Source organism: Rhopalosiphum padi, chromosome 3, assembly GCF_020882245.1.
Source record: "Rhopalosiphum padi isolate XX-2018 chromosome 3, ASM2088224v1, whole genome shotgun sequence".
NCBI classification, from domain to species: Eukaryota; Metazoa; Arthropoda; class Insecta; order Hemiptera; family Aphididae; genus Rhopalosiphum; species Rhopalosiphum padi.
The window spans coordinates 24,299,822-24,317,484 of record NC_083599.1 but is presented as its reverse complement, the minus strand read 5'-3'; positions in this window follow the sequence as shown (position 1 = coordinate 24,317,484).

Here is a 17,663-nt window from a genome sequence, read left to right as displayed (position 1 = left end):
TATTTGCTATAATAGCCAGCTGTGGGATCAGGGTACTTGGTTACTTGTGCAAGTACGCAAGTATTGGCGTACTTGTCAAGTACGCCAGTCATGTGAACACCGTAATGGTACACTTGCCAAATGTACAATTATTGGCGTATTTGGCAAGTACACCAGTCGTGGGAATAATCTATTTACCTACATATATAAAATCCAAATTTACCACTTACTCATCGTTATTTCTCAATATCTTAAAACATATGAACTTGAAATTTAGAATATATTGGTTCCTAATAAAAAAAAAATTGCGTTTCAAAAATGGCCTTCCACAGTTTAGTTTCAGCAAACGGAAATCTAATATTTATTTTGTATAATATATACCTGTATATATGTTACGGGTAAAGTACGAAAATCAGGTAATGTAAAATTGTAAACACTATACCCATAGTTATTGGATAAAGTAAAAATATTTATTTTTAAACGTTTATTTTGTACATAAACTGGGTAAATTGTACATTATCTACCTTTGAGTTAATAAAGTGTTTTGATAAAATATCAATTGTAGGTAATATCTCTATAATAAAATAATAAAATACGATACAAATAACAAATTTCCACCGTGCAATGTATTGGCGATAAAGTTAAGAGCCCAATTAGTAATTACCAAAAATAGACAGAAATAAAGGTTATCCACAAAATGTATTTACTATTTTTTGTGATTGTGTCTATTAGCGACAATCAATATTATGAACTCGAAAATAAAAATGGCACTCTTCTTCAATTTTATTTATGAAATCAATTTTCTGATGGTTCAGAACCGATAATAGATAGATTTTAGAAGTGTTAGCGTGAAATAGCTAATGCACAATACTATACAATCTCTTCCCAGTGGTCAAGGTTTTACAAAATGTCTGTGTAAAAGTAAATATTTATCAAATAAAGATAAAAATATAAATGTAAATCGATCTGTAACTGCAAATATCACCCGAATTTGAACTGTCCCATTAAATAACCACCTAAGTATTTAATTTTTCAAATGTTTTTATACCTTTACTATATTAGGTATATAAAATAAAATAATAACTTAATAACACTTAATTAACAATTACCTAATTAAAAAATATTTTTTTCGTATTAATAAGATTTGGTTTTTTTACTTCATACTTTATCCACATCAAACAATCAAACTGAATAATGTATACACTGTACATATTTAAGAGGATGCCAGCGTAGTATTTGTTATCTCTCTGTAACACGCGCAACATAGCAAATTTTACGTTCACAAAAAAGAATATAACCATATTAAATTCTCAAATTAGAGTTGAATGACCTATTATAAAATTTTAAGTTAAGAACATTATATAGGGCATCTCATAAGCGTTTTATTATATTTTTATTTTAAAGTGAGTTATGAGTTTTTTAAGATGTATAAACATTTATAATTTTAAAAAACTCATAACTCGCTTTAAAATAAACATATAATAAAACGATTATGAGATACCCTAGATAAAGTTCTTAAATTTAAATTCTATAATAGGTCATTCCACTCTAATTTGAGAAATTAATATGGTTATATTCATTTTTGTGAACGTAAAATTTGCTATGTTGCGCGTGAGTTACAGAGAGATAACAAATACTACGCTGGCAACCTCTTAAGGTGGATAATGTGAACATTCTACTGATTTTAAGGATGGGCGATACCCATTTGTGTACATTTAACCTTTTTTGCGACTCGTTTGCGTACAAATGTACAAATAAGTTGCGCACACGAATTTTTAATACCTAATAAATGACCGAAATGTAAGACTGGTTTGCGTACATAAACTATAGCAAAAGTCTACTTAAACTCAAAAGAACTTACAAAAATAATATTTACTTACTTTGTAAGATTCTTTCTCGCTTTTACAGACTTAGGACAGGCGTGATTAAAAATGGCTTTTTTTTGTCGATTTAATTCAATTTAAATTTGTCATGATATTATATTGATTGAATGTTATACTTGTGTTTTATTAATTTTAATGTAATGCTTCTTTTCCGTTCAATAAATAAATTTAACGCTATACTATTTTGTACCGATTTATTTTAAATAGGTATTCCAATCGATTTATAGATTTGCTATATAATTGTCTGCGATAACTCAATACGTAGCTGAAACATCCGGCGGTCGTCAATTACGCACATATTTATCTAAAATCGTATTATCGTTTAGAACCATACACCAATTAATCAAAAACTTTTGGGATAACGTGTGTCTTATCGAAATTTTTAGGATAAATCGTATTATTATTAGGCACTGCAAGTTACAATATAAGTCTATATTGGGAATGAGATTTAATAGTTATACGTAAACGTTCAGGTCAAAATTAGTATAAGCTGTTTTTCATGTTTTTCGATGTACGCAAATGAGTAGTGAATTTCTAGGTAAAAAATTGTGTACTGTGCGCAAACGATATGGATAATAAGGTGAAAGTTTACCCGAGTAATGTGTATACTACTTACCCATTTTTATACTCTACTCGCAACATATACATACATATATTTATATATATAGGAACGGGGTAATTCTATTATCATGAAGCACTTGTTATTTCAAAAAACTATTAGTTTAGTAAAAAAAAATTGTTTTTATATTTTCGTTGAAATAAAAAACACATTTAAAATAAATATATATATATTATAATTTTTATCATTATATAATTTTATAAATTTCTTACTATTTTGAATGAAAACACACTTTTAATTTCATATTCTGAATTATAATATTTTTCGAAGTATTTCGATACATAAAAATCGATATTCGGACGAAGAGTTTATATGAGTTATACGTTTTACAATTTTTACATATTTCAAGATTAGGTGACCGGAGTGGAATGGTACGGAGGTACCACGCAAAATGCATTGTCCACTACTTCAATCGCCTAAAATTAAAAAATGTATAACTGATAAACTACTCATTCGAATTTCGATTTTTACGTGTCTAAATACCTACTCAAAAAATATTTCGCTTCAGAATATGAATTTAAAAATGTACGTTGTCATTTAAAAAAGTAAAAACTTACAAAATTATAACGATAAAAATATAATTTGTATTAAAAAAATTATTTTCATCTTAACTGTAATAAGTTATATAAAAAATATATTTTTAAAAAGTTAATAGATTTTAAAACAATGATTGTTTTTGATTAAATACCCTCTGTATGTATATATATAATATATATATATAGTTTCCATTGCTCATTAGTTTCAGATTTACAGTTTTACAGAAAACATAATAGTTACAGCTTTGAAATTTGAATACTATTGATTTGTTTTGTAATTAAAAAACGATCTTATTTTTATTTTTATGTATCTCAAGTATATTACAAATTAAAAGTACTACAATTGTATATAGGTAGGCTGTGATTGTAATTTATAAATGTACATATTAAATGTAATATAATGTATGAAACACGCACGGATACATAATTCCGTCTGTGTGTCCGAGAAAGGTTTCGAAATGAATTAACCGATTTTGACGGAGATTTTAGTATATAAATTTAAATAACAATTTTAAATCGCTTCTAAATTTTTTTCTATTTGACAAACTCTGAATGTAAAATGTTTTTAACAATGGTTGATAATCAGATTGAGGTACACGTACAATAATAATATTTTTAAAACCTATGAAATGGAGAAAACGACTGACATTTTTTATGCATTGAATATGATGGAGAATGGAGATCAAACAACTGAATTATATTCAAGATTAGATCTAATTAAAGACACAAATAGAGATTTAATGTATAGGTACCTATATGGCGTGCGTCGTTTGCGAAGTCCTTAAAATGTCTTGTAATGAAGCTTACTATATTAAAGAAGATTTATTGATAATATAATATAGGTACTATATATAGTTGGTATTTATTAAAAGACAAATTGTATTCGAAGATAACGCTTAACCGCTTAGGTATATCACAGAACTTTAAGTCACGGGTGATTGACAATATTGTAGTTGTAGTGTATTTGATTACGTGCGCATGAGAATGTCATAACTTTGCATTTTTTCAAAATGTAATGGTAATTTACTAACGCCACACCAATTAGCTAAAATATTTAAAAAAAATGTTGTAATATGTATAACTGGTAGTAGAACAGCGGTAGTGCCCAATGGCCCCAATGTGTGAAGGTATTTTATGTGGCCTGTTAGAAATTTCTAAAATTAAATATGGAAACTTTATAATTTAATATAAACTTATTAGTTATTGGTGTGCATTTGCACTATTATTATTAAGAGTGTTAAAGGCATACCTACTGATAAAACTAATTAACTATAACTTATATATTTCAAATAACGTATATAAAAGTATAAAATATACTCAATCCGTATATTATACTGTAATCTTAATACTTGAAAATCTTAATCAATAAAAGATAAGAAAGAAAAACAAATCAATTACAATTTTTCGATATAAGTAATATTGTTGTGATTATTCGTATTTTTATATTTTATGATCCACTCGAAGATAATTTTTATGAGGACGCTATACACCCGCAGAGTTGTTACCGTCTTAAAAACGCATAACACTGCAGCAATTAATGTAGATATACGTTTAACTTGTTTATGCGTGATATTACAGTGAATATACAATATACATATCGTACAATTTTAAATCAAGAATATTATTCAGTAAATCTCATATGTTTTATTTTTGTATTTTAATTGTAAAGCGAGTTATGAACATTTTAAAATAAACAAAGAATTTTATACAATTGAAAACGATAATAACTCGCTTTAAAATTTGACAATAGGTAAATTCACTGTGTAAAAAAAATAATTGCATAATTTTAAATCTTATGATTTTCTATTATACATTTATAATATTTTTTAAGGGCATAAATCAGCGCTTCTCAACCTATGGTACGCGGAAAGCTCATAGGTGGTACGCGAAGAAAATATCCCTTTATAAAAAAAACGGAATGAATCATTATTAACATTAAATATTATTTGGTTAATTTGATTAATAATAATAATAATAATAATTGTACATAATTAATTTAATTTAATTTCTTTTTGTACATTAAATACTTAATTCCTATCATTTTGTAATTCCTAATAAAATAAAATTCTATACATGTAACATAAACGTATAAATTATTAATTAAAAAAAATGGTCAGGTGGTACGTAAAAATTTTCAAACTGCAGTGTAGATAGTGGTACGCGAATATAAAAAGGTTGAGAACCGCTGGCATAAATGATTGAATATTTAGAGCTTTTAAGTCCCGCGCCGCCCTAATATTGTACTATAACATTGTTCTTAGCCAATCGCAATGATACATAGACTTGGTGATCGCGAAGGTCATTCAGTCGCACACGAATTGCGTATATATAGGCATATAGATTAAATATAGCACATTATTATAGTATATATAATAATATTATCTATATTGTATACAATCCACGGCAAAGGGTACTATCATTATTTGTTAGTTATTGCCATTGGTTATTATCAAAAACTAAGATACACATTTTATCTTAGTTCGTGGTTATTATAGTACTTATTGCATTACAGTAAAATAAAGTAAAGTTAGTCGTCGATAAATTGCTAGCGCGTTCACAGCGATGGGCGTTCGTTAGGCATACAAGCGCGATTTGTGAGTTTTGGAGTTTTCAATTTAATTCTATGGATCTTATTATTGCCGAAAGTCGCGTGTAATTAATTTATATCGTGTGTGCGAATTCGCCCACTTTTATTTTATTATAATATCGCAGTTGATGTGTACTTACATTAATCATCGGAAATTTAATTTTAATTAGTTAACGTGCTACGTGTGCTGAAGTTTTTTTAAAATTATACTGCACAAGTTATCTACATTTTATTTGCAATTACTGGCGCAACAGCTCAATATTCGGGTTGTATGTGTCGAGGCAAGTCATATGATATTATTATAAACTGTGTGCGCGTGTGCAGGAAATGCACCACATGAGAAAATATTTTTTAGTAATTTAATTTTCAAACAAATAATAAAACATAGAAATTGCTTCTTTGTTAATTTATTATTTATGTCCATGATATTATGGAAAAAATGGTAAATACTATAAATACCTATTATACGGTAACTGTTGTACTTTAGTACCTACTGACGTTAGTACAATAACGAAAGAACTTTACCACGCGTCACGCGTGTATTAATAATACATTTATTTTAGACTCATTAATGATATTTTTTAATTTCATTAATCGTGTATTATATTGAACATTGTCTGTGGTATATCGTTATGGATATGTGTTCGAGCAACCCGTTATATGATATATTGGTGTATATAAATAAAATATTATAACAGTATATAATAAATTATTGACATGTTTGGACTGAGTTCAAATAAGCGGTGAATAATGCTCTTCGAGTTTCTTTTAGTTATATTTAAAAATAATAATAATTTATAGGTATACTATTATTATTTTGTTAATTTATACATTTTTATTTATTATTCGGCCAAATGGGCCGTAATTGCATTGTTCATACTTACAAACATATCTACACTCTGATGGATATTTGTTACTTGTTCAAATGATTTAAATATTTAGCAAGGAAACTATAGTACATATTCAATTTTAAGTTATATTTTACCTAGGTATATAAGCAAATGCACATAATTTATAATTTATTAGATTGATATTTCAATATTTAATAATAATAATAATAATAATAAAGTAATAAACTGATAAAAAGTTTGTAAATAAAAATGAGAGCTCTAGAGTTATTACGAATTTAAGTAAAGAACAGGACCTATCATTTTGAAAACTAATGTATTTAATTTATTAAAATGGTTTTACAAAAAAATAAATGGAGACATGTCCTTATTTTGGACAAAGTATAGACATAGCCAGGCTACATTGTTGATTGGCAATAGCATGTCCTACATATCGCATCAGTCGTCTCACATTTAACATAATATTGTAATAACTTTTATATTATTAATGTAATATATTTTGTGGTGTGGATTCGGACGTACATACAATAAATAGTTTAGAAGAACATATTATCTACCTCCAATTTGTATTATATTATTTATATAGATATTCTAGTCCAATGATAACGATAAAGAAATACAAATTACAAATTATATAATCAGCGCCTGATTTACCAATTCATAAGCCCAGTACAATTTACAATTTTGGGCTCCAAATTGTCCATTTATATTTTCTTCAATGCCAAAATAAAATTTAAGTATAATATATTTTTAAATTAATTTTGAATATGATTAGTTTCTTATAAATGAGCAGTTGGATTATAGAATAACATTTGATTGTCAAAAATATGATTATTTAATATACAAGATGGTGTGTTTTTAGAGTCACCATTAAATTCAGGTTTAGCAGAAAATAGGTACTTTTTCTAATTGTAAATTATCTTTACATATCACAGTGTTAACAAATTATTCGTTTTCTAATTTAATATTATTAACTACTTTTTCCTTTATCCTTTTTGATTTCTTAGTCACTGTTTTATTTTGTTTTTGAAACTCTTTTTTTATTGACGAAGAAGGTACCGTCGAGTTACCAGATGGTTTTTCTAATTTTACATTCGCTAACAATAGTTTCTTTGACACGTTTTGATTACTTGATGAGGGTCTATAGAATAAAGAGAGCAGGTTATGATTTTTCTTTACCTGTTTTTGTTACTTTTTTTAGGTATGATAAATCAAGACATTTATTTTCTATATATGTCCTCAGTTTGTAATAAATGCCAAGCATGGTGTTGGTGCATTACATTATTTCCAATTACAATCAATCATATTTTTGTCATTATTTAAGTCTATATTTACATTTAATATAATTGTATTTTTACATAAACATTTATTCGATTAAATTATTTAAAATAAATTTTCTTATAAGTATATTAAAAAATATACTAAAAATTTCCTTTCCACTATGTTTGAATCACATTTTACTAATTGTTTATTATTGCATGATATTTTATTTTTTATAACCTTAATAAATTTTGCTACTTTTTTAGCTCCTGTGAAATCCTTAATTTTTTTATTGTTTGATTCAGTCTTTGCAGACTTTTTAGATAATGTTTTGTCAATATCTCTTATAATACTGCAACTAAAACAGCTGCATTAGGTCCTCTTTTTGACTTTTTGAAAGCAGGCATTATGCCTAGAAAGTATTTATTTATACTTTATCTGCATTCATTTTTCTCATACCTAGTAATTCACTAACCGCAGATTTTACTTTTGTATCTTCAATTATTTGATCATCTAGTGCATTATTTCAACTGGTGTTCCGTGGAACCTAAGGGTTCCATCAGCCGATGCCATAGGTTTGGTGAGAAATTTGAGAAAATATATATTAATTAATTATAATTTTGATTTGAATTATAATTTGAACATAGAAAAGCTAAAAAAATGATATGGAGGTTCTACAAAAATTTCAAGCTTCTGCAAAGGTTCCGCGAGTAAAAGAAGTTGGGAAAACACTGATATAGTGTGTCAGTATCAATATCTTTTCTTAAGATATTTTTCATTTCATTATAGTCTTGAAATTTAAATAGAATTTTTCATTTCCACTATGTTTGAATCACATTTTACTAATTGATTATTATTGCATGATGTTTTATTTTTTATAACCTTAATAAATTTTGCTACTTTTTTAGCTCCTGTGAAATCCTTAACTTTTTTATTATTTGATTCAGTCTTTGCAGACTTTTTAGATAATGTTTTGTCAATATCTCTTATAACACTGCGACTAAAACAGCTGAGTTAGGTCCTCTTTTTGACTTTTTGAAAGCAGGCATTATGCGTAGAAAGTTTTTATTTGTACTTTATCAGTATTCACTTTTCTCATACCTAGTAATTCACTAACCGCAGATTTTACTTTTGTATCTTCAGTTATTAGATCATCTAGTGAATATTTAGAATATTGGCATAATAGCATGATATTAGATATTAAATTTGCAACACACTGTGATACTGTTGTTGTTAATTTAACATTTAACTACAACAATGACAATAAACAACTATGTTAAATAATATTTTTTTAAATACATATGTTAAAAAATAAATAAAAAATATATGCTTATTTCCCCTAAAATATGCATTTTTAATTTTTAAACCCACCATCCTATGGTTTGAAGTTTTAGCTTGGTATGCTAAAAATCTAAAACATAAAGAATAAAATGCAATTTCTGCAACTTACTAGTCTACCTAACTCAATTCAAATTTATAAAATAAAATATATATTTTGTATTATGTATTTGAATAACTTACTTTTGCTTCATACAATTGATTTTGATTATAATATACTAATAAATGATCTCCAACAACCACTAATGTATTTTTATTAAATGTTTCTACTTTGATATTACTGTAAAATATAACCAGTATTACTACAATAGGATATAATATATAGATTAATAAATCGTTTTTAAACAGACAAAACTGTTGTATTATTTTTTGAAGACTTCAGTTAATCGTTTTTTTTCTTCCCAACATTCTTCTTTTTTTCAGTGTTCTATGACAGAATTTATATAGAATTTCTAATAAATGTCGTAATTAAATTTCATTCAGTCTTTGCAGACTTTTTAGATAATGTTTTGTCAATATCTCTTATAATACTGCGAATAGTTTAGAAGAACATATTATCTACCTCCAATTTGTATTATATTATTTATATAGATATTCTAGTCCAATAATAACGATAAAGAAATACAAATTACAAATTATATAATCAGCGCCTGATTTACCAATTCATAAGCCCAGTACAATTTACAATTTTGGGCTCCAAATTGTCCATTTATATTTTCTTCAATGCCAAAATAAAATTTAAGTATAATATATTTTTAAATTAATTTTGAATATGATTAGTTTCTTATAAATGAGCAGTTGGATTATAGAATAACATTTGATTGTCAAAAATATGATTATTTAATATACAAGATGGTGTGTTTTTAGAGTCACCATTAAATTCAGGTTTAGCAGAAAATAGGTACTTTTTCTAATTGTAAATTATCTTTACATATCACAGTGTTAACAAATTATTCGTTTTCTAATTTAATATTATTAACTACTTTTTCCTTTATCCTTTTTGATTTCTTAGTAACTGTTTTATTTTGTTTTTGAAACTCTTTTTTTATTGACGAAGAAGGTACCGTCGAGTTACCAGATGGTTTTTCTAATTTTACATTCGCTAACAATAGTTTCTTTGACACGTTTTGATTACTTGATGAGGGTCTATAGAATAAAGAGAGCAGGTTATGATTTTTCTTTACCTGTTTTTGTTATTTTTTTTAGGTATGATAAATCAAGACATTTATTTTCTGTATATGTCCTTAGTTTGTAATAAATGCCAAGCATGGTGTTGGTGCATTACATTATTTCCAATTACAATCAATCATATTTTTGTCATTATTTAAGTCTATATTTACATTTAATATAATTGTATTTTTACAAAAACATTTATTCGATTAAATTATTTAAAATAAATTTTCTTATAAGTATATTAAAAAATATACTAGAAATTTCCTTTCCACTATGTTTGAATCACATTTTACTAATTGATTATTATTGCATGATGTTTTATTTTTTAAAACCTTAATAAATTTTGCTACTTTTTTAGCTCCTGTGAAATCCTTAACTTTTTTATTATTTGATTCAGTCTTTGCAGACTTTTTAGATAATGTTTTGTCAATATCTCCTATAATACTGCGACTAAAACAGCTGAGTAAGGTCCTCTTTTTGACTTTTTGAAAGCAGGCATTATGCGTAGAAAGTTTTTATTTGTACTTTATCAGTATTCACTTTTCTCATACCTAGTAATTCACTAACCGCAGATTTTACTTTTGTATCTTCAGTTATTAGATCATCTAGTGAATATTTAGAATATTGGCATAATAGCATGATATTAGATATTAAATTTGCAACACACTGTGATACTGTTGTTGTTAATTTAACATTTAACTACAACAATGACAATAAACAACTATGTTAAATAATATTATTTAAAATACATATGTTAAAAAATAAATAAAAAATATATGCTTATTTCCCCTAAAATATGCATTTTTAATTTTTAAACCCACCATCCTATGGTTTGAAGTTTTAGCTTGGTATGCTAAAAATCTAAAACATAAAGAATAAAATGCAACTTCTACAACTTACTAGTCTACCTAACTCAATTCAAATTTATAAAATAAAATATATATTTTGTATTATGCATTTGAATAACTTACTTTTGCTTCATACAATTGAATTTGATTATCATATACTAATAAATGATCTCTGACAAACACTAATGTATTTTTATTAAATGTTTCTACTTTGATATTACTGTAAAATATAACCAGTATTACTACAATAGGATATATATAGATTAATAAATCGTTTTTAAACATACAAAACTGTTGGAATATTGTTTGAAGTCTTCACTTTATCACTTTTTTTCTTCCTAACATTCTTCTTTTTTTCAGTGCTCTATGACAGAATTTATATAGAATTTCTAATAAATGTCGTAATTAAATTTCATTGTTTAAAATTTCTTAATTAATGCATACAAAATCTAATTATAAAGAACAAGACAAATTGTATACTTAAATAAAAAATGGAAGAACTAACAAATTAAATGCATTGAATTATAGCGTGAAATAATATACTTAAACTAACAATATAAATTTAAATTAATTTTTTTTTAATTTGAAAATATAGAAAAGTCTAGTCATGCTTAAGTCAAATATAATTTTATATAATTAAAAAATAACTTAAATCCTTATTAAGACTTTTAGTCTTCATACTAAATAACCAATTTTAAATTATACACAATATTTCTTAGTGCCCAAATAAAAATTAGCCAATACATATTACTCCTGATTAAATTAAATAATAAAAAGCATATTATACAATATATTAAATATATTTTACTTTATGTATCTCGTAGGACTTTATTGTATATGAAATGTCTTGCTGGTAATAAGACACTCCACGTTTTGACTTTTTGAAAGCAGGTATTATGCTTAGAAAGTTTTTATTTATACTTTATCAGCATTCACTTTTCTCATACCTAGTAATTCACTAACCACAGATTTTACTTTTGTATCTTCAATTATTTGATCATCTAGTGCATTGTTTAACTGGTGTTCCGTGGAACCTAAGGGTTCCATCAGCCGATGCCAAAGGTTTGGTGAGAAATTTGAGAAAATATATATTAATTAATTATAATTTTGATTTGAATTATGATTTGAACATAGAAAAGCTAAAAAAATTATATGGAGGTTCTACAAAAATTTCAAGCTTCTGCAAAGGTTCCGCGAGTAAAAGGAGTTGGGAATACACTGATCTAGTGTGTCAGTATCAATATCTTTTCTTAAGATATTTTTCATTTCATTATAGTCTTGAAATTTAAATAGAATTTTTCATTTCCACTATGTTTGAATCACATTTTACTAATTGATTATTATTGCATGATGTTTATTTTTTATAACCTTAATAAATTTTGCTACTTTTTTAGCTGCTGTGAAATCCTTAACTTTTTTATTGTTTGATTCAGTCTTTGCAGACTTTTTAGATAATGTTTTGTCAATATCTCTTATAATACTGCGAATAGTTTAGAAGAACATATTATCTACCTCCAATTTGTATTATATTATTTATATAGATATTCTAGTCCAATGATAACGTTAAAGAAATACAAATTACAAATTATATAATCAGCACCTGATTTACCAATTCATAAGCCCAGTACAATTTACAATTTTGGGCTCCAAATTGTCCATTTATATTTTCTTCAATGCCAAAATAAAATTTAAGTATAATATATTTTTAAATTAATTTTGAATATGATTAGTTTCTTATAAATGAGCAGTTGGATTATAGAATAACATTTGATTGTCAAAAATATGATTATTTAATATACAAGATGGTGTGTTTTTAGAGTCACCATTAAATTCAGGTTTAGCAGAAAATAGGTACTTTTTCTAATTGTAAATTATCTTTACATATCACAGTGTTAACAAATTATTCGTTTTCTAATTTAATATTATTAACTACTTTTTCCTTTATCCTTTTTGATTTCTTAGTAACTGTTTTATTTTGTTTTTGAAACTCTTTTTTTATTGACGAAGAAGGTACCGTCGAGTTACCAGATGGTTTTTCTAATTTTACATTCGCTAACAATAGTTTCTTTGACACGTTTGATTACTTGATGAGGGTCTATACTCTATAGAATAAAGAGAGCAGGTTATGATTTTTCTTTACCTGTTTTTGTTACTTTTTTTAGGTATGATAAATCAAGACATTTATTTTCTATATATGTCCTCAGTTTGTACGATGTGGTTTTTCTGAAATTTATTTAAATTATTATTTAATTAACAAACACATATTTTAATATTAATAATGAATGCCAAGCATGGTATTGGTGCATTACATTATTTCCAATTACAATCAATCATAGTTTTGTCATTATTTAAGTCTATATTTACATTTAATATAATTGTATTTTTACAAAAACATTTATTCGATTGAATTATTTAAAATAAATGTTCTTATAAGTATATTAAAAAAACTCATTGTCGTGAAAGTGGTGTTTTTGTACTGATTCTAGAAAACCTACATAGAAGACTTGGTGTGTGGTGAACTCATAAGTTCTTTAAATACTTATCTTCCTTGTTTCTTTTTTAGGCTGATTGCCACCTACATAATTTCACCATAGTTTTTTTTTTTATTTTAATTTTTTACTTCAAATAAATATAATCTTTATAATATGCCAGTATGGCAGTTAAGTGACAGATATGGACAGAAGCCAGAAATATGTGGCCGGAACTCTGATATAACTATAAATTAATTTCTAAAATGTGTAGTGTAAATTATTTAGTTTTAGAGAATCAAACAAATGTTAAATACCTTTATGTTCAAGATAAATATTTTTTTTTTTTGGAATACATTATTTTCCTTAAAAATACAATTTCTAGATTCCATATACACTCATTCATTTTTTTTAATAATTACAATTATAAAAAGATCTGAGCTTTTATTGAGTTATATTATAATGTAATATCAATATGTATATTGTATACAAAAATACAAATTCATGCATTTTAATGCAAAAACCTTGAAACGTTGTGTAAAATACGTTTGAATAATCCATTAATTTAGTTTATTTGCATTTATAACTTTCAGTTTTGAAACACGCAATAAAACATTGCAATTGTGCGACAATATGGTCTTAAGTTATAACACTTAGGTATATAAAGTTATAAAGCTAAAACAATATCATTTTAAAATTATATGAGTATTTAAAATTATAAAATAGCAATTAAAGCCAATAGCTATGAGGTGCATAATGTAGAATCTACATTGTAGACAATAAACGCATCTTAAGTTTCATATCAGGCCAATTTGCTATCTCATACTAGGTAAAGCTAGGGCTGAAAACACAACATTAGTTACATCAGATTTTTTTATAGTTATATTAAACAAGTTATAATAATACAGTAGAGTCGTGATAACTCAAAGTTGAAGGGAGACAAACTTCGGTTCGAGATACCTAACTTGAATTTATCAAAATTACCTAAGTAAAACATCGAGTTGTGTAATGAAATATAACTTTAAAATTTTACGATAAATACATGTGTATTAATGTTATAAAAAACTAAACAATATACAGTGGTATTATAATATGTATTATTTACTAAATACAGCAGAAAAATAATTAATTATTAGTATTTGGTTTTTAAGCTGTGTATTGACAAATTCTTATAATTTGCATATGGCTTCAAATGCCTAAGGCTCAAGTGTTTAAACACACCTAGATAAACTTGAGTTGCCTACCCCTTGAGCCGGACCTGAATCAAGACTTATAATAAAATATTGAGTGTTAAGAGAATTTCTAAGGGGATAAAAAAAATTGTGAGTTGTTAAGTTTTTTGAATTATCGCGACTTTATTGTCTACTATTATAAGTGTAAATACCTAATGCATGATTGTGTATATTATAATATATTGAACTAAAAAAATGCATTAATCATCAACTATTTTAAAATTTTGTTAAGAGGGCCTTGTATCTGCATGTATTGTCTTCGTTTTACAAATGTTCAGCATACCGACATTTTTGTGTTTATCAGTTTTATTTATTATTTTAGTGAAATTTACCTATCATGAAACTTAAAGGTAAGAATATTATCTGTACTATATCTCTTGTTAGATTTTTCATGATATTTTAATTTTTAATATATTGCATACTCATAACTCGATCAAAAGCTAGAACACTCATAAAAGTTCAACGAGAGAACACAGATACATATAGCGTTCTTACCTTTAAGTTTCATAATAGGTAAATTTACTATAATTTTAAAGCTAAACGCACAAAATTGAAACTGCTGAACTTTTAATATAATTTCGCCATAAAATAAGAAAACTCTTTTAGAGTTTTTACAATGCATAGTTATCAAAAAGATACATGACAAATTTATTTAAATAATCAATTTTATTAATTTGTTCTCATGTTTTTTCTATTTTTGTTTATCTATAATCTATTAATATTATATTATATAATATATAGTATTGTTATATTATGTAATTTATAATTTTATTGTAATAAGAATAGCTCATATATAAGCAAATCAATAGATTGTTCAATCATTAAATATAGAAAACAATAGATCATTTCTTTTAAAATCAAAGAGTATATTTTTGTATTCATTAAATGTAAAATTAACACACAAAAAAATCATGGTTAAAATAGGTAATTAAATTAACAAATTATATTTTCTTTAAAAACAGTGGCATTGACTATAATATTAGTCAAATCATACATATTATTTATTATAATATTATCATATCATAAACAGTTTTAAAATATTAATCTTATAATTAATGATTTTACAATAACATTCTTAAAAACTATTGATATTAATAGAATACATTTAAGCTTATAGATTTTATAATTATTTATATTCATAAGTTTATAAAACATTATAATAATAATAATGTTTAACTAAAGTAAAACTTAATTTAGTACTTAATTTAATAATAAAATATGGCACAATTTACTAGGACGAGGAAAAAACATATTTAACTGAAAATAAATCAAATTGCATTTAAATTGTTAACAACATATTGCAAACAAAAAATTGTTTGATAACACACAAAACACTTTATTACTACATAACATTGTAATTAGTCTTAACATAACATAGTTTTTATATTCAATAAAAACATCTATTCTAACAAATAAAAAATAAGTTATCCTCCTGTAGATGTTGGAGATTTAAAACAATGAGATATTATGAGATATTAAGAAAAAAAAAAATATTAAATATTTAGAATGAAATATTATTTGACATATAGTCAATAATATTGTATTAAATAATTAAAATGTAAATCAATTTTAAAATTCTAATGGAATGATTATGTAAATAAGTTTTTAATTATAATTAGCTATTTTGTTTCATAGTAGAGGCTTTTGCCTCTTTTTTTTTCTTTTAATTTTTCCCCCTAATAACTTAATTTAATTCAACAGATACATTTAAATTAAGTTTATTATTTTGATAAAAAAAACACGTAGCTCATTTGTTTTGGCCATTATCACAGCTTGCCATTGAGCAGAATTAATTTCTGGAGCTTAAATTTTTAATTTCCATGTTGATGTAATGAAAGATTATAATTATTGTATGATATATATTAATGAATTATAATATATCAGAAATATCAAATCTTATCATTGATCCAATATACTTTTCTATGATATTTTATTTAATTTAGTATGATTAATCAATGCTAATACAAATCATTTATATTGAACCACATTATCATAAAATATGTACATAAAAAAACATAGGCACCGGCATTACATCATGATTAACTTTAAAAACATTTATTATTTTTATTATTATTATTCTTATTATTTAAAACTAAAAATATTTCTAGTAACAGTTCAAGGATTATTTTTAAAACTGATTACCTGAAGGGATAGGAACATTAGGAACATTAGGAACAGTATTAGTAGATAATTTTCAACATTTTGTTGATTGTTTAGGATTGCTACTTGTACTGCGTTTGGATAGTGATTTTTATGGCAGTTTTATTATTTCTGTGACTAGAGGTTCATTTATATTTATATCATAATTTTTTTTTTAAATCTTTGAGTCTTTGATACTCACTGTAAACTTTAATAAAAAGAAAATATTAATAATTAAATTATAATACATTACAATTAATATAAAATGAAAATAATTTTAATAAAGAAATATTAATATTAAATTTCACTTTGAAATAATAATGTATTATTAATTAATATTTGCTAAGATTTTTTAATTATTTTAAGGCGTATAACTAATCAATTATATACATAAAAAATTGTACGTTTTTGAGGCTATATAAATTTACTTAAAAATAAATTGAAGGGTTGTACTATACATTGTTTTTGTTTTATTGATTCATATAATACTGAAATTTATGTCCAGTAATTAAATATTAAAGTTAATTGATAAATCACAAATTTAAAATAACAATATTTTCTATGTTCTCTCGTTGTTTATACAAAATTTTAATTTTTAGGCAAATTTTTTGAGTAGTATTAAATATTAATATTTTACATACTCATAACTTGATTGAAAACTAAAAATCTAACAAGATATAATATTCTTGCTTTTAAGTTTATTAATTTATCAATTCACTGTTATATTAAAATTAACAATACAAAATTGAAACC